General features: G+C 35.4%; 1 protein-coding gene across 1 annotated transcript in view; it reads left to right on the forward strand.

The window, feature by feature from the left end:
* The window catches only part of LOC112465659 (octopamine receptor Oamb), a 125,299-nt gene that overhangs the window by 39,334 nt on the left and 66,497 nt on the right, over positions 1 to 19,468 (forward strand). The window contains exon 2 of the mRNA XM_025033309.1: positions 18,931 to 19,079. The gene's annotated coding sequence lies outside the window, so the exon portion shown is untranslated. The remainder of the gene's footprint in view (positions 1 to 18,930; positions 19,080 to 19,468) is intronic.

Raw genomic sequence — 19,468 nt, forward strand, 5'->3', positions numbered from 1 at the left:
GAAAGAGGAGAGTCAGGAATGAATCCGTGATGTAGTTGAAAATAGATCGACGAAAGCTCCGAGAATGTCTTGAAATTCTCTCTCTCTCTCTCTCTCTCTCTCTCTCTCTCTCTCTCTCTCTCTCTCGAGCTTTCCGCTTCAAAGAACGCGGAAAGAGAATAGAAGCGATGAAACGAGGGACACAGGATGATTATAGCGATACTTCTAAAAAGATCGAAAAATTTAATGCGATATCTCGCGCGATAAAGTTAGCATACACAATACGCTCGACTATCATTAATTTGCACAAAATTTGATACGAAATATGTTTAACCGAGTTAACGCAGAGCCACATTATATAAATGATGTAAAACGAATATAAAATAATATAAAATAAATCTACTTTTACACGAAATGTTAAGCGATTAAATTATAAATTTCACTTTTTGTTTTTAATTAAAATAAAATCGCTAGAAATTTTTTTTGCGTTATTGCAGAATAATACATTTATTATTAAATTACAATAATAAGTATACTATGGAAAAAAAACGGAACATGCGAAAAAGCTCAGTCTATTTGTCGCTAGTAAGGAAATTGTGATGATAAATGTTGTAAAACGTAGAACGGATAATCAGTCGATTAAAGAAAATAGTCGCCGAATCTCGGCGACTATAAAGATTTCGATCGCCCGCGGCGGTGCAATAAATCGCGATTCGATAGTTCTAGTTAGAGCTTCGTTTCTCTTGGCGATTTATGGCTTCGCTTCGATCTGCACTGTAGATAACACAATGGAGGACATCGCGTGTACTTTAACACAAAATTAATTGGGATTGTTGAAATTAATTGAGACTGACTAACGATCCGTATATATCGTGTGATTCACGATTTTAGAATAAAATGTCGTTGGTACTAATCGATTCTAAGACTGAAAGATTGAGTATCTTGAGTAATTTGAAGTCGAATTAATATATTAATTAATTAATTAATAAAATTAATTTTAAGAGAATAATATTATTTTGTCATCTGTTTATCTTTTACCAAAATCAAAAGACTTATACGTATTTGCATTACGTATTTAAAATGAGTAACGAAAGAGAACTGTAAAAGAAATTGAAGATTAATCATTAACAACCGATACTTTCGTGCTCATATTCTTGAATATTACTGTATTTGTTTAATGATTAGAAAAAGAAGCGTAAATATAGTTATTCATAAACGCGTCTGTCCCATAACAAGCATTACAGTCCATTGTAATATTGGAAGATTTGAAGTCTGCAATTCGATCACAAATAACTCCATTTCGCCCGTCATATGATTCCAGCTTACCGAAAAAGGATGAAATAACATCGGATTCTCCTACGTAACAAATATCAGGCAGACAGGACAATTCGTCACGTTCCTTACTTGACGTCGAAAGGATATGGGTTATCGCGTAAATCCAACGGGATTCTTTGAAAGACGTTATATGATCGTTCATCGTGCGAGCTTTATCATATTGGCACATTTAAAGCGCCAGTGCTGCTGGGGACGCATTATCTCAGGTGCGAAGAGAGTCGCAAAAAAGGATTGCGAGTTATATGCCACAGATAACGGGAAAAGCGATTTGCCATGATTCCCGCAAACTGATTCTCTTTTTCGTAGAATTTTCCAAACGTAACGCATTCGCGGAATTACAAACCGCTCGCGATTAAATGTCAAATGTTACGTGCATTTATATCAGAGTTGAAGCTTTAAATGTCAACGGATATTTAGATGATTAAAATTACGAATCAGTAAATTGTAGAAGATACAGTAACACTCGTACGATCGTTGCATGTTGTGAGATAAAAAATGCTATTGGTAGAAACATCCCTCTATTTATGCAGAGAGGATAACGGCATGCAGAGAAAAATAACACACGGAGAGAATTTTTCGTTATATTTTACCGTTAAATTTACTACAAACTTGGGACAATTTGGCAATCAATTAAATATTATCGGTAAAATATACAAAAGACATTTTACAATATATTTTAGTGATAAAAATTACCAAGCAGATTGGTAATTTTTGAAAAATTATTGAAATTTTACTGTATATTTTAGTAAAATTATTCAAACATATTTTATAATTTATTGTAATTTAATAGATATTAATATTTTTTATTATGTTATATAGATATCAATCAGAATAGCTCGCATAAAATTCTTCGCAATACATGTCCCACTACTGCCATGATTTTCAGGGTAAATTCTAAGAGAAAATTTTCTCTGTGTGCTTAAATAAAAAATAACGCCGACTTGACAGTTGAAGGTAAGAGCAACATGAGCTTTTTGGCATCAGGCGTGATATGTGATATGAAGTATATTCTTGGAAGGAAAAGCTATTACGGTTTAGGCAACGTAGAGGTTTACAACTATAATAGAAAAAAAAGAGTGTGAAAAGAGCGCGCGAATAAAAGAGGAGTCGCGAGTTTGCCCATTCTCGCGCTATGAAATGGATTTTCAGTGTTACGGAGTCGGGAGCCCCGCCCCGGGTATACTTGCTTGTGTCTTTGCTCGGTCACCGCGTAACATTTCAGTCGACAAAACGCAACACGCGCTTGTTTGTGCGAAAACCACGCGGAATTAGTTGACTCGAGTTCCGGCTCTGACACTGGCAAATGGCATTTGTAAACTACGGAAATGCAGCACGGTGGACCCTTAGTTACCGGTTGCATGTTACATGTGTTTCGGATACATAAGCAATCTGGTTTAAAAGCCGCGCCGCGTTAATTAATAACGCAAATGCAATCCCACCGGCGATCGGTAATCCTTTTGTCACGTTGACACGTCGTAAGTAGTACTACTTTCTAATACAATAGTTATAGAAAATCCTGTCGCAAGAATTGATTAATTTAACCGTTATAAAACTAGAAAAAGAAATGGTTGCAGCATTCTGCTCGTAATTCGATTAATGTAAGTTAGCATCTGGAAATAATTAGCACGTAACAGTTTGGCGCGAGATAAAACGTCGAATCATAATGAATCACAGGCGCGAATTTCGCGTTATTAATTATCGCCATGTCGAATAATCTATTATTCTGAAAATAGAAGCGGACCGCGGACGTTGTACCTTGCATTCGCGTATTGTCCCGCATAATATTGCCCTACACAAATATGATAGGAATTAGACGTGACATGATTATTCCATTCGTAATTGAGCTTTTACGAGGCAATGGCATACGATCCAATTTTATATCCATTCACGTGTATATCGTAAATTTGCGCACGTATTTCGAATGTAAAATTTCCAGTTGTTATTAAACTTCATTCTATACAATCTATACAAAAGTTGGAAAGCTCCCACGCGCCGCAAACGCGTACCAGAAATTGACGCAGTGCGGCTACATCAACTCTCACCTTTCCGAATTTTTCTCGTTTATTACGCGATATCAGTAAGTTCCGGCTTCTCGGATTAATTATCTCGCCGGTGAGACTCGCCTCGGCCAAGGAGGGAAATTTATCGGTCTTCCGAATTACTCTTCGCCCACGTCATGTTATTAGAGCTAATAAGTATTCAATTTTAATGGGATATACGCCTCCGCGTACTCTGACGCTCTTAATTACGTAATGTTGTGCACAATAGTTTCATGCTTGATACTCGATAAATACGTGCCTTCACGTTAACTTCCGTTCTAATTTCTCTCTTTTAAGGAAAGATTGAATTTTCGCGCAACTTTTAATTAAAAACACGTAGGTTGTAGTTTAAATATATTAATGTGCGCATTATTCTTTTGCTGCTACTAAATTTTTTTGTCTACTTAAGGTAGTCGTCTCGTCAGGGCATGTATTAGATAAAGTTTTCGATTTCGGATTTTATATCAAATTATATGATCAGCTTTGCAGTCGATTTTTTCTGTGGCTCTTTACCGACTATTTACTCTAGAAAATCGATCTCGAAAATCACAAATTTTGCATTACTTCATACAGACGGCCAGAAAAAGAAGGTTTCATCACGGTTTCAATCACATATTTTCGCATTTTTCGATTAGATGAAGTGAGAAAAAACATTGCTTTTTATACATTAGATTTCGAAGAATCCGATGCAACCATAAAATATATAGTTTACCGGAGATTTCGCTGCTAATTTTTTAGTTTATTTTAGTAAAAATGCGGTAATCGAGCAGACATTTTTTGGTCGAGGTGAGGTTGGGAAGACTTGGCAACGCCGCTGGCTAATCACTGTAGTTGCAGGTTATGGGGCTCGTCTTTCTTAGCCGAATTAGATAGTGATTGACACCCCTGTCATGCGTTTTAAAACCCTTTCTCAGTAATTGTCAAAATTCAATCGAAAAGTATTTTTCTCACTTGTAACCTTTCTCGACGACTTGCATGATCAGCTGATCAAAACGGAGTCAAATGAGAAAAATCACATAATTTGGAAAAAGTAACATACTTTGTCACGTATGAAATTTTACACCATAATTCATAAAATTATTTTTCCCTTAGCAAAAATTGCCTGAAATATATTTCTGAACGTGAAAAGCTACAAACAGTCACATGACTAGCACGTAGCGAGACGCCTACCTTAAATATTGAACGATATATAACATTCTCACTTGTTTAAAACAATACTATTATTATTTCTCTTCTATTTATTTTTTACCTAAAATTAATATTTAAAATATTAGATTATTAAATTGATATTTAAAATAAAAATATTAAGGAACGTGTTGGCTGAAGAAAAAGAAACGCTATTTAAATAAAAATGCTTTGAAAAATATATATTTAAAGTTTTTATTTGATCTTATTGAAATTTAAGAAGAGAGGAAGTAATTACAACTTTTAAATGGAATCGTAGTGACCCAATATTCCGTACAACAAGATGAAAATCTTTAATCGTATTTCTTCCCTTGGTTTTTTTTAACAAACTTTTTGCTTACATGTCGTTGTTCACGATAGTAATCTCTATTCATTGTATGCATAATCATCCTATTCTCTATTTCTTCAGCTATTTCCTCTGACACGTTATAATGACTGCGTTAGCGCGTAATACGGGCTATGCGACGATGAATTTAACTATTCCCGTTAAGACCGGGGTTTTCATTCTCATCGACTCTGTGTATTCTGCCGAGTGATATTTGTGGACTCAACCCCCGTCGGTTATCGAGCTGACGCGTTCGGAGTTACGTGGGCGGCTCGTCGCTAAAGTTTCGTCTGGAGACGTTCCCACGTCCATTAGTCGCGAATATCGAGACTTTTCTCGAGGATTATGCAGCTTGGGATTGGGCTCCGTCGCGTATTGACTTCCCAATGAATTGACGTTACGACTTACCTTGTGACATTCGACTAATCGAGGATGATGAGAGCGCGTCCCCGACGTGTTGTACACGTATCGAGTATCGACCACGGTCGACAAGAGAGAGAGAGAGAGAGAGAGAGAGAAAGAGAGAGAAATATTTCAGATTATTTTGTTACTTTATTTACCTGAGAAATTTTTCAAGGACTATAATTAATATCTTATAGGACAATAATTGTAATACATGATAGTTATTTTATAAAAATTTTACAGATTTTATTGATTTCTCTTTTTCTCACATTATTTAATAACAAACAACGGTTATTTATTATTTTAATTTATATATATTATGTCACAAAAGTAAGAAATACGAGTTTGCTTCAGCAAAATTTGCCGCATAATAAAATGCTTTATTCGCTGCGTAAGACAGTAAAGCTGAGGATCAAAGAATACTTGACATGTTATTTAGAGGTAGTCGAGAACATCGGAGATCGGAGGCTGTTTTACAACCAATTAGCATTTCTCTCTAAGAAACTGCATACGAAGGGCTTATAGTTCGTCCTTCGCCTAAGGGCAATTGAAATATTCGAGAGATTACGTTGTTCCTTCATAATCCCCGAAAAATATATATATTTGAAATTAATATAATCAACGTGTGTTAATTAAAATAATTTAATAAAGATTTGTTTATCAATTTAATATGTATCTTAAAGCTTTTGATCTTAAATTCAAGAAAATCTCTTGTCGACTCTTAAAACTTAATTTTTAATAAAATGTACTGATAGGCAAACAACAAACTTTTGTTATTTATAACTTACTTATAGGCAATTTTAGAAATTTAATTTGCGTAAAAGGCTCTCTCTTTTCATACCTTTACAAAATACTGAAGCTATTGCTACTTTGATATGTAGTTTGATGGTGTTAACTGCGAATTTTAATTAAGATGATGAGTTTTGAGATATTTTATATTGAAAAAGATTTCAATTTGTAGTAGGACAAGCGACTTTGTGTCAATGCGAGATAAACTTTTGCTTCAATTTAATTGACTTTCGAGACTTTGACATGGCGATGCATTAAAAAACACGATTACGAGGCATCCGATGTATATAATCAACATAATCCGAAGCAAATCAGTTTAGATTTCAGATTATAAATGCTAAAGATCATTTATAGAAATAATTAGAGACTATATATATAAATAGTACTGTTGCAAATGAGAGCAGTTTTTCTAAAGCGTTATTTTCCCTTATCGCGTTTCCTTTTAATCCATTTCTGTTTCTTGTCCGAAGGCAAGAAAATCAAATGCCGATTGTATTCATTCGCTCGCCTGGCAAAGGATTATCTGCGCCGTTGTACCGGGCGTGCTATTTTAAGCGAAAGCTTTCAGGATAAGTCTTTCAGCAATGGAAATCGCTCGAAGACAACTTCGCATCTGACAACGAGGAGCAGCATTAAGAAATCGATTCTTATAAATTTTCCAGTTTAATCGCAGAACTAAATTACAAATTTTCTCTATGAGAGAAATGTTTATATATGGACTTATCATTACACATTTTGATATTTCAATATGTCATAATTTAAATAATAATAATTGTAAAAAACTTGTTTGAAAAATATGTATTAAAATCAATATTTTATGAGGATAAATTAATATTCAAGAAAATAATTATTATTTTTATGTAAATTAAACATAAATATCAGGGAATTACAAATATTGAGTAAATATCTTCATATAAAGAAGAAAATAAAAAAGCGGGTAAAAAAGTAGAAAACTACATTAATAGAGAAAAGCATACGTTTCGTTTTATACAGCACGTCAACATAAAACGTTTAATTTTATTTTCCTAACTGTAGTTTCCATTAATATTTATTCTCGTGAAAAACTTTGAACTATCTCTTCGAATAATCATCCAGGTAAACCACTTAAATGCTATCAACTTGTCGACTTCCTTTCCCGCGATCTCGAGTACGTCTTCTCGCGCGAGTGATCGATTGCTTTTCCAGTGCCGAGCGCGTTTTGCGCCGAAGGAAAACATCTCCGCTCGACGAGGCAAGATGTATGTATTCGTCGCGGACTGTGCCGCATTAGAGTCGGGGGTTAAAAACGTAAGTCGTAGAAAATGAAGGATCGATTGCGAGGATATATCCCGGAGGGCACGAACCCCGGGAATTTCTTGTACACGCAACTCCAATCCGGAATGCGGAGAGACGTCGATCCTTTCCGCGCGTCGCGTCGGTCCTTTCCTACTCCTCGCGCCCCGTACGTGCATACGTGCATGTGTGTGTGGACGTGACCTCGAGAGATCCTGGAAATATCTCGTCGTCAACGAGAGCCAAGATTGCACCATAAAAACATGCGTGGAATGCATTATGCCTGGGTTTTGCCGCCATTGCTACGAGCGCCGAGGAGAGGATAGACGACGTTCACTATCTCAGATCGGATGTTTCCCTCGCCGCGAAAGTTCAGACGTCCGGCGTCCCCGATTTAATCCCAAAAGACGTGAGAAATTAAGGGACTATCTTAATACTGAGAATTTTCTCGGCGAGAGTTGATAACAAAATTTATGGTGGATATCTCGGAAATCGGTATCGCAAATTTTGATCTCGATGAAACGCGAGATCCCTCCGCAAGGGTTGCGGCAACTCTTGGTCGACGGCGGTCGAGGGTAAAAATTTGTGGTAAAAGTTTCATGAGGCTGCGCCATAAATATAGGTAACGATCAATCGCTCTGCATTATTTATCAGTAATAATAGATAAATGGGTATATATGATCGTAGAGTATAAATGACTTGTAATCGTGTGTGATTGCACGATCTTAATTACATAAGTAAATAATTACGTAATCATAGATAAGTGGATATGATCGTAGATTATAAACAATATGTATACAATCTTGCGTAATTGCAAGTACATACTAATATATGATTATAGCAAACAATAATTAAAAATAGATCATATGGTAAATTGCCTAATGATTCGAAGTACCAAAAACTTTAATCGTTAAAAGCACGCGATAAAACCGCGTGCTGGCGAGTTAACCGCGGTTGCTGGCGGGAAATCAAACATTCCCGTCGTTTCCAAGGGGTTCCTCCATTATTTTTGTTTTTCGCGTGTATTTGGTTATTTATACTTTCGCGCGCGGAATGCGGTGCGCGGGAAAGGGTTGGGTCGCGTGCAAACTTTTGCGGGCATATTTGTCGCTCGTCAGAGGTAATATTCGCGCTTTGTGTCATCAATTTCTGTTCGCTCTGCACTGCGGCGGGCCGGGCGAGATGTTATTTAATTTTGCGAAAGCGCGGGGTAAAGGGATGGAAAACCGACACCGCTCGTCGGAGATTCCGCTCATCGGCGAGCCGGAGTGATGCAGTGAAACCTGTTGAAGACAAGCGGGCGTGTCGGATTGGAGTATATTAAACGACGAGGGTAATTGAATGTTCCTCTGAGCGTAATTAATTGCCGCAACATGCCGACAATAAACAGCGATTGCGAGCGCGGATTACTTTACCCTGATTCGAGAAGATCGGGTGGGTCTCGAGTATCGGGCGGCAATTATTATTTAATGCGCGTCCTGGCGATCCGGTCGAAATGGCGAATAAATCGAGGCGAGAATATCGGAGGCGAATATCGCGTTAAATCCAGATTGCACGTTCGATCCGCCGCTGTAAATTGACGAGGCTAAATAAATATACATCGCTTTCATGTTCGATTATTGTTAGCGACGCACCACTGTCTCGTTTTGACGCTTTCTCCCCTGTCCCGAATACACCTGCGCGTATTTGTTTAATCTATTGCGATTCAGTTGGCATTTTGAAATAACACGCCGATCTCGACTATGTCTGCATTCAGAATCAGAATGCCACTGGTCGAAATGTTCAGACGAGATTTCCACGGTGGTAATTCAGCGACCTCAACACGTAACACGTCTTTTGTTTATGATTCGGTATTTATCCATAAACTTATCTGTTAGCTAAAATTAACATCCGCGCAAAACGTACTCGGTATTGGAAAAGCAATCGATCGCGCAGAAGATCGCGCGTGCTTTTAAGGGGATCCTAAAGCCGTCTGTAATACCGGCTTTTTTTCTTAGCACTAATCTTTTAATTGACTTTATAGAAATGCAAAATTCTTGTCTAGAATTAAAGTACGCATCAAAATCTAGGTCATGGTGGTCAAATTTATATCGAAAACGAAAAAAAATTAATATTTTTGTTAATTTTTGGTATACGTGACGATAATATTTGCTTTGTACAAAAATTCCACGATAAATATCCACAAAATTAGACCGGCATGACCTAGGGACAACATTTAAGAACAATATCGTGCAATTAGATCTAAGATTGAAAACCTAGAAAAAAAGATTACTTTATATAACTTTTATATGTGCAAAAGCACATTCAGGTTGACAGGATAAGCAATATTGCGTGTGGCAAGAGATGGCGCAGTAATCGAACAAAGACAGATGCCTCTCGTTAGACAAGGACAGATATAGATATATGACAAGAAAACAGAATTAGAAATGTTGACATTACCGACGTCGAGGAAGTTCAGCCTTCACTTTAGGATCCCCTTAACGATTAAAGTTTGATACTTCGAATCATTAGGCGATTTGCCATAATCTATTTTTAATTATTGTTTGTTTATACAAGGTGTCCCATTTTAATTTCAACAGCAAAAAAAGCACGAGAAAAGAAGCCGCGACAAATTAAATTACACATCTTTTGTTTCTGAACGGTATTTATCTATATAAACTTATGATATATTTATGCAATAAATTGAAATTATTTGCTGTGTGCTACCGTTACATTCTTATCTCTAAAAATTTACACAAAATTTTTACCACGTGTCTTCACACAGTTTATATTTTGCCAGATTATTTTTTTATAATTACGATTTAATTATATAAATTTTTTATTTGTGTAAAATTTGTGTGAAGCTCAGTAGGTCGTAGAGAGAGAATTATTTGAATTATCTGAACCGTACATATCCTGTAAATAAAATGTTAACAGAACAATATTTTGACAGCATTTGATTTGATCAATGCGCTATAGATTGGCATTGACTGTGTTCGCGTTAAACCCGCGTTTTGCCATCAAAGCCCGCAGGCATATAGTACGAGAGACAGAAATCGAGCAGATTTTCCGCGAGCGCGGAAATGATACGACAGATCTATATTCCTATCTATTCTATTGCTTTTCTGTTGACGAGGTTCGCAACAGATACTTCGCAAAATTTGCTCCCGGTGGATTTGCTTGTCTGGGCAAATAATATTCTGCCGTAATGTTGATGAAAACTTGATTTTCCTCATGCGTAATTCCCGTACGCGGTCGTTTAATCGACCATCGACCGCGAAAATTCACGATTGATTTCCAGGATAATCGAGATATAATTCCTGTATTCATCAGTCCCTCGCGATCAGCGCCCGGGCAGAACGCGTTTCGCGACGTTTCTAACGGCGTTATGAATTATGCCCACAGGTATTACATATACACGCCGACAGGCGTATGACAAACGATTCGTTACCGTCTTCGCGATGACACCGCGATAGTCGTGACACGGCAGCATTCGCGACTGGAACAAATCGCCGCGCCGGGCAGATCCCCTCGTAAGATTACCGATATCCGGCCTGGATTCATTCGAACACGTACGTGAGGAGAATATTCCTCGCGCGAGCACCGACGCGACGCCGGGCGGCGGGCGGCGCGCGCAAATCGTTCGCGCGCGTAATGATTTTCCGAAAATCTATTTGCAATCGTGATTAATCGATAACGCGGCATTAATTCGTCGGACTAAACTCTATCTCGCTCATAATGAAATTCGCAATCCTGCACTCCCGGGAATAGGCGTGATTTTTTATGATGTTAACGGCAGCATGGGCTGCACTTTATACAATTCGTTTACAGATCATTCTTGTTACGTTGTAACGTACATATACTGCATATGACGTCCGGCCTTCTCGGTTGTCAATATCAGGAAAGTGTGCGCATAATACGTTTAAATTAAATGTAGGAAATATTATAATTGACAACAAACGTTATCGACTAGCCAATAAAATCGAATTAAATTTGTATTTACATTAAAATAATCTTTTAACGATAATACGAGAGGTGTTTGATAGTAAATGAATCAAATTATAACAATAAATTTATTAAACCAATTTATCTCGATGTCAAGATATTAATAATTTCCTACGAGTCAAGTTTTATAATAAATCAAGTAAATAATAAAATCATTATAGCCTTGAATCAATTTTAATTTTAATAGAATTTTAATTAAAAGTTTTTATTTGAAGCTAACAGAGTATTATATATCTATAATGTTTGAAAACTCAGTTAAAAATTGGGAAATAGAATAATGATTTATTCGAATCCAAAAATCTACGTAAATTTTGTTATATTAGGAATCATAGGCGTTTATTTTTGTTTTGAGTTAAACACTTGCTTTAATTTTAACGCTAATGTTGCAAGAGTTTAGTAAAGGAAGCGCACTCTTGAAACAGTCGGAATGGCTGTACAGTTTTGGGAATAATGTTACGGAGTTGCGATCAAACGCCGTAATTTGTCGGAAACAACGCGATCGACCGGCGGAATTCCTCGACTCTGTTTGCCGTGCAAACGTCGCGTCCGGTTTCGGCGGGACGAGGTTCGTCATTAGGTTAATTATTAATGCTACGTAGGACAAGTCCGCAGTGTTAAGTCCACAATGTGCGCAGACATAAGTAACGTCGGCAGCGCGTTAATTCGGTCAACATCACGGTGCAATGGTGAGAATTTGCATAAAGCGAGCAAAAGTTTTTGAGCAGAACGATTGTGCCCGGAACGTTCACCAGTTCACGCGGACAATCCTGAATTTCACCCGTGTGGAACGAGCGCGTGTGTGATTTTTATTCTACGATAAATCTTGTTTCAAAAATACTTATCAGACCAGCGTGCAGAGAGATCTTTGATATTTCATGTATTTAATGTCACACGCATTTTCATTATTTTTACGGAAAAATCAGACTAAAGATCATACGTCATATTGCGGCAAATGAACCTTTGGCGTTTCACGCGCTTTTTCGTTTAGCTTGCATTTTGTTAAAATGACGCGTGGGATTCCAGAAACATATGATATTTCGGTTTTACGCGTGTACGTATATCAATGAGAAACATATCAATGTTATAATCTTAAAAGCGTCATTTTTTTTCCATATTGCATATTACTGGTGTCCCCGGAATTGCATACATTTTTATGGTTTAATGACGAGTTTGATAGTTTTCAACGATACGTGGGTTACATAAAATCGGAAAAATACACTTTTTATTATTTTTTATTTATACTATTTTTTGCAGTAAATTCTTTACAGTTAGTTATATGATTAAATCGAATCGATTTATTTTATACGGAGAGAGATTTTAATGTTCCAATAACTGTGTTTCAAGTCCGACAAAAAAATCGGCGCGCAGTTTAATAAGTTGTAACATATATGTATAAAATTAATATTGGGCTACTAAAGATCTAACCTTAGACCGTAAATGGCATTTTATTTTAATTTGATTGTATAATACACTTTAATTTTATTTATGTACTTCATATATTCTATGTTCGGTCGTGTAAAGCACACCGGGTAATGGCCGTATTGTCCCATGAGAAATAATTTCGGCGGATCTTATTCATGCTTTATGAACGGGAATTTAGTTCAAATGGAAACGATTCAGATATCCAAATGACATCTTAAAATATTGACAAAGCGAATCCACGTGTCGAGTCATCGATCCACACGTGTCTGGCGACAGCAATTTCATCTTCAGCAACCTAAATATTATATCCCGAAGATTTCGGGTAAGGAAAGAAAGAAGAGACCGTTAACGCGCCGCGCAATTCTCACGTGAACGCCGATTTAGAATAATCCAGCGAAGAAAACGTATAAACACTTATTCTAATACTAATTTTAAAAGCGAAAAAACGTTGCAGGTTTTATCGTTGATAGTTACTGACATGCGAATATCTAGGATTTATAATGATAATAATATCTATATTTATTTTCGGATTGTCTCTACTGCGTACGTTGATCATGCGGGACTAACGTGAGAAGTTGGTTGCCCTAATCGAGAAATTAGAGCATGAATGCGTAGGTTTGTCACCCTCAGAAGAGGTGAACGTTGCCATCGTCTCCAGGAAACAAACCGGCAACAAACTTTGGGATCCGTCATCATCCATCGAGTCAGGAATTACTTCCGGGTACTTACATTATGAAATTGATGTTTTGATCGACGTACCTTGACCTCACTTGAGTGAGCTAGTTGTTTTGTGAATGAAATATATATCGTATTACTTTTTTATTTGATAGATGGTTAAAGTGGATAAGAGTAGATTTACACACATCAAATTTGCTACAGAAACGTTGAATACGTGTTCAGTGTTATAAAACTATCATTTAATTGAAGAGAGCTTGATATATGAAACGTTTGTTATTTAATCTTAGGATTAAAAATAAATTAGATCATCGTCGCGTCCGACCGTTCTAAAGAATTAAAAATCCAGTTGTATCGGTATTATTATGTATAGTTTTTTTCTGATATTTTTACATAAAATCTGCATATTTTTGCATAAAAGTGTTTAGTATTATAAAAGTAATTATTTAAATGAAGAACTCGATGTACATAGCTTTAAGGCTCCTGTTCACTTATCACTACTATCTCAGTTTGTGACGTCAGAAGCGAGAAAATATACAATAAAAATTCTTGCTAAATATATTAAAATGGAAATATGTTTTAATAAAACAACACACTCGATAGAACCGACTTGTAAAATACCAAAAATTCTTTTTTTTTTTTGTTAATTAATAAACAACCATATATCTGGAAATGAATTATGCATAACCAAAAACGAAATAAACTATGTTCACAGCCAATGACAATAACTGTCAAATAATATATATAGAAATAAATATGATTGAATTCCTCCTCGAAACAAAAAGATAGTTTTCGGTATATTTTACAAGTCGGTTCTATCGATTGTAAGTGTAGCTTTATTGAAACATATTTCCATCTTATTAATGTATTTAGCAAGAATTGTTATTGTATATTTTCTCATTTCTGACGTCACAATCTGAGATAGTAGTGATAAGTAAACAAGAGGGCAACTTAATCTATGCCAGGTACTTGACAAAACTAATACAGACTTATATATTTTAAGATTAAAGCGTGAATTAGATCATCATTGCATCAGACTGTTCCAATTAAAGACCCGGTCCAATCTTGGTATTATTATAGAATTCTTTCTGATATTTTAAAATGGAATCTGCGCATTCTTGCATAAATGCTCAACATTCTTTGTAATAATAATAAAATATAAAACAGAGATGAGCGTATGGTATGACGTTCATTACAATTCGGAAATCCTGTTGCCTTACTTTTCCCTGCTTTTAAGTTTCAGTCTATAGTTTTGGCGCATCTCTCTGACGCTTCGGTACATACGCAATATCCCAGTAAATTCTCCGCATTACCGTAATCTCATAAATCCATCTAGCGACGGTATTCATCCAGCGTTAACCGATTGTCAAAACTCTCGTAACTTCATTTGCGGCGTATTGTATCTTGCTTACGGAGCGTTGCAGCGTTTTATGAAGCGCCGTGTCGACGAAGAAAACTTTTCTCAAGTACCTTAACTGCTTTCGAGCGAACGACAGCATTTCTGGAAGGACGTCCCCTTTAGGACTCCCGGCAAATCTCGTTCTTTAATAGCGAATCATAACTTTCTAGCGAGCGCGTAGAATGTCGAGCTTATTCTTGTAAGCTATCAAAGTCATTCTTCCGTCAACTACGCGAGAGGAAGAAACCGAAGAAATTCAATGAACTGAGATTACGAAACCGGCCTGTTAAGAAGTCAATACGTCCACGTGCGCAGAAGGTCTGCTTGTGTAACAGATTAAGAACATTTTGTTTAAGGTTCCTATCTCTTCAAACTTTTATCATCCACGTTTTATACCGCTATAGTGGAAAGTTGAAATAACTTCTTCGCGCTTAGAGTACCGTCGATTTGTTATAACAGTTTACCATATATCTTCACGAATTTTATAAGAATTCCGATGCGTTTCAAAATTTATATTTTCTTAATTAACATGTGTAGTAATAATTGAGAAATAATTGTCGTAATTATGACGCCCGACAATAATGTGTCTCGACGTATTTAATTTATAAAGAATGCAGAACACACTTCTTGACACATTAAAATACAATATTTAATAATACTAAGTTCACTCGTGACGAAGTTAATTTTGAAATGAAGGTTAGCAGGTTGATACGTGCACGTGTCACGGAAGGTATCGAAGTTCCCGAGAAGGATTACGAATGTATTAAAGTGGCATTCAGAGCTTCCTTGGATCTTAGAACTTCCACATTACGTATTTCATAAGAAATGAGCTAAGATGTGTTACTTAATTCAAGCGATTATTCTAAACCGTGTCCCACTTTTGCTTAAGAACAGAATTATTAATTAACAATTGATATAACATGATTTTTGAGAGATCTCTCAAAAAATTTTGGAATATTTCATCATTATTACTCGCGAAATGTGTAAATATGTAATAATAGTTATTATGAAATACACCAATGAACTAATTAAATGTTCGCGAACATAGAACGTTTGCTATTAATATACAACTTTGATGAATTTATTGAATTTATTGATTTCTATTCTATATTATGGCATCTCAATACTTTTGATATTTATTTTGTTGTTATTTTGTTGTTTTTCACATTTTATTCTCTTCTCTTATTTCTCACGATATCACTGAAACGGCGCGTTTTGTGTTTTTCTTTTTCTCCCAATTATTGATTACATCCAGCCCGAAAAAAAGTTAACAGTATTAGACTTCGTTGAATGCAGACCCGAAGACTGCAACGCCCACGTTGTTAACGTCATCACGCTCGTTTTAACGATTTACAGGGTAGGGCTTAAAAAATTTACTGATTTTCAGCCCCGTGCACCGCATCGCGTCGAGAAAGTTTCATCGGCGAGTCGATATTATCGCGTGACGCGGCGGCCGCACGCGTCATTATCGGTATTAATCTATAAGCGAATAATCGACGTGACTCAATTTACGTGACAATATAGCCGTAATTGCCGGAAAAACGTCACGATAATGCGGAATTTATGTTACCGGCTGTCTCGTATTGGTTGCTTTATACGGCAATTTTCACCTTTCGCTTACTATTCTTTATGCCGCACGCGATATTTGCGATCACTCTCATGCGCGCGTACTTTACAGACGTGAGGGACGTGCAAAATTTATGCCTCCATTTCCGCGTATCCAACCAGACTAAAAGAGTGAGGCATGTGTCCTGAATATGCTGACAAAATGAAAAATTATTAAAATATTTCATACAAACATTCCGTTCGAGATTATCAACGAGAAGTGTGAAAAGGAGTTTTATATTTTTGAATTTTATACTATAATATTAGAGACCTATTAATTGACGGTGACAAGCTAGATTTTCTTTACGTCAAGATTTTTTTCAGGCATTTTAGACATACAAAAATACAAAAAATAATTTTGTTTAAATAATGCTGATATTCTAAAACTTAATATAATAAATCTTTTACTAAAAGTTATTATTAATTATAAATTATATTATTTATTTACTAAATTATATAACAATTGCAAAAATTTTTGTTTGTATTTTTGTCTGTTACATATGACAAATAAGCAATTTGTAAAAATATTTTAACATTTTATACAAAGACTTTTCCACGTATTATATTGTAACTCTGTATAATTTGCAATACAAAGTTATTATACATGAAAACTTTTTTTTACCTTTGATAAATTCACCTAAAAATATCAAAAAGTTATAATTCTGCAAGCTCTTGTTATATTTATAATAACTTTTTATAATAACTAACATCGAACCGTAATAACGTCAAATAAAGACGATAATATTGTACGTATATATAATATTGTACGTTACGAAGAAATTTTTACATACATATTAAAATATTAAAATACTAAAATACGTGCTATACAAGCGTAAAATATTTACAGTCATCTATATAAGACTATAAGGAACTAATATATTCATTGATATGAAAGTGTAGACAGCGGTAATAAGTTAATAATTTAATGAGTTTTAAATTATTACTAAGGTGTTACATTTTCGATTGAATTTTTAAGATATCTTCGTTGGATTTCTAATACATTTATGTAAGATTCCGTAGTTGTGGGAGAATGTTGAGCGCATCAACTAGATCTTATACAGTATTAATTTAGCATATACGGTCTGTACATTCCATTATAAAGAGCTCCTTTGCTTACTGGTGTACGTTGTTTGTGCTGCAATTTGCACCTAGGAAAGTTTGCTTTCTAGCGCGACGTTCAATTGAAACATTTCCATTCACTTCTAAAATGTCACGATGATCACAGTGTAAATTATTAACGTGATGCACGCGAAATGTTTTGCGTCATTAATTTTCATTATCATCCTTGTGTATCTTTCGACGATAGATTATGTATGTGTAGCTACGACATTTGTAATTAGCACTTGTAATTCGTAATGAGCTCGTACACGCGAAACGGCGCAAGCGAATCGTTTCGCTCTTCCTAATTAAATACTACTTAATTTATTCCGACGTGTTTGCGACGTGTTCGTTGCAAATGAATACGTATCGTTACTGACCTAGCTAACTACGTGACTCGGCAACTTAGTTATGCAGTTCGTTTAATAGCGCAATATGGTTTATAGATAGAAAAATCGATCTTACTTACGATTTCAAACATTCTTTCTATAGTAGTTACAGTCCTCTGAAATGCTGAGCTTCAACGCTATTCCCAATGAAATGTTACAATATTTGAACAATTATAACATCATAAATAGTATACAAATATTCATAATCGTAATATAACTAAATCTGGATACATATCCAAAACATATAAATTTGGATGTACAGCGTATAACACCGGGGATGCGTTCTATGTATGTTATATGAATCCATGTTATATGAGAGAGAGAATCCATGTTATACCAGTCACAAATATTCTACAGATTATGTATGCATATGGAAACACATATTTATAAAAGATTTAAAGGTTTATTATAAAAAATGTAAAATAAATATTGAACATGCAGTAATAAAATATGTTTTATTCTACTTTAAAACAAACAAATATTAAAATTTTTCCGTCGTGTTATACGAATCCGTGTTATATGATTCCGTATTATACATATATTACATTATACCTCTTTTAATGTTTGTTGGGTTGACACACTGTCACCAGTAACGGCCGTCATTTAAGGCTCTTGTTTACTTTGCAGCCATCTTGGATCGATGAGAAGCGAGAAAATATATCATAAAAATGCTTGCAACGTACATTAAAATAAAATTATATTTTCAATTAAATAGAGTTTGTAATCGACAGTAAAATATACTTGTAAAATATACTGAAAACTCCTTTTTTTGTTTGGACAATCAATAAATAACCCACATATGTCGAACTGAATTGTGTCTCATCAACGACGAAACAAGCTGTTTGACAGCCAAATTGAAATAAAAATATTTGCTTTTACATATTAAAATTATAACAAAATAGGAGTCTTCGGTATATTTTAATACTACGACAGTTATTTTAAATATAAAAACACAGCACTGAAACGAAAATTGACGCTGTAAGTTGCAAGAATAATTTAACTTTTTAACGGTTATTTTTTTATGTCTTGTAGTTCACAATTTTACCAAGTGCGACGCTGTGTGTGCTGTCAACGTGGACTTGGCAATCGAGCCAGCAAAAGCCTTAAACGTTGCCTTTCATCGGTATAGTCATCTCAAAGTGATCTGTTCGTCCATGACATGCATATTGATGGCGTATGAGGTATGGAATTAATTTTGAATATGAGCTGCATGCTGTGTTTTAGTTATCTTGCTCATTTTTGAGGTTGACTTGATGCATATTTAGCACTAAAGCTTGTTTTATTTAGCTATTTTTATAGCACCTATATTTTTGTTTGCTTTCTATTCATTAAGCTAGGCATATGACCATTACATCCAGCATGCCAACAAAATCAGCATCATATCATATAATTTGTGAGTTTCTTGACACTTCAGTTTATTTTAATTTTATATTTATAATATAAATATATTTTCACAACACCTTCACAGAAAGTTCGACTTTCCATGCCTGTAGAGAGAGGGGCGAAAGTGGCCAATTTCACGCTGAGACAGGATTTTTATTTGCCAAACCCTTTCACCCGACGCGGCTTG

Source organism: Temnothorax curvispinosus, unplaced genomic scaffold (genome assembly GCF_003070985.1).
Source record: "Temnothorax curvispinosus isolate PA1 unplaced genomic scaffold, ASM307098v1 QBEX01015410.1, whole genome shotgun sequence".
NCBI classification, from domain to species: Eukaryota; Metazoa; Arthropoda; class Insecta; order Hymenoptera; family Formicidae; genus Temnothorax; species Temnothorax curvispinosus.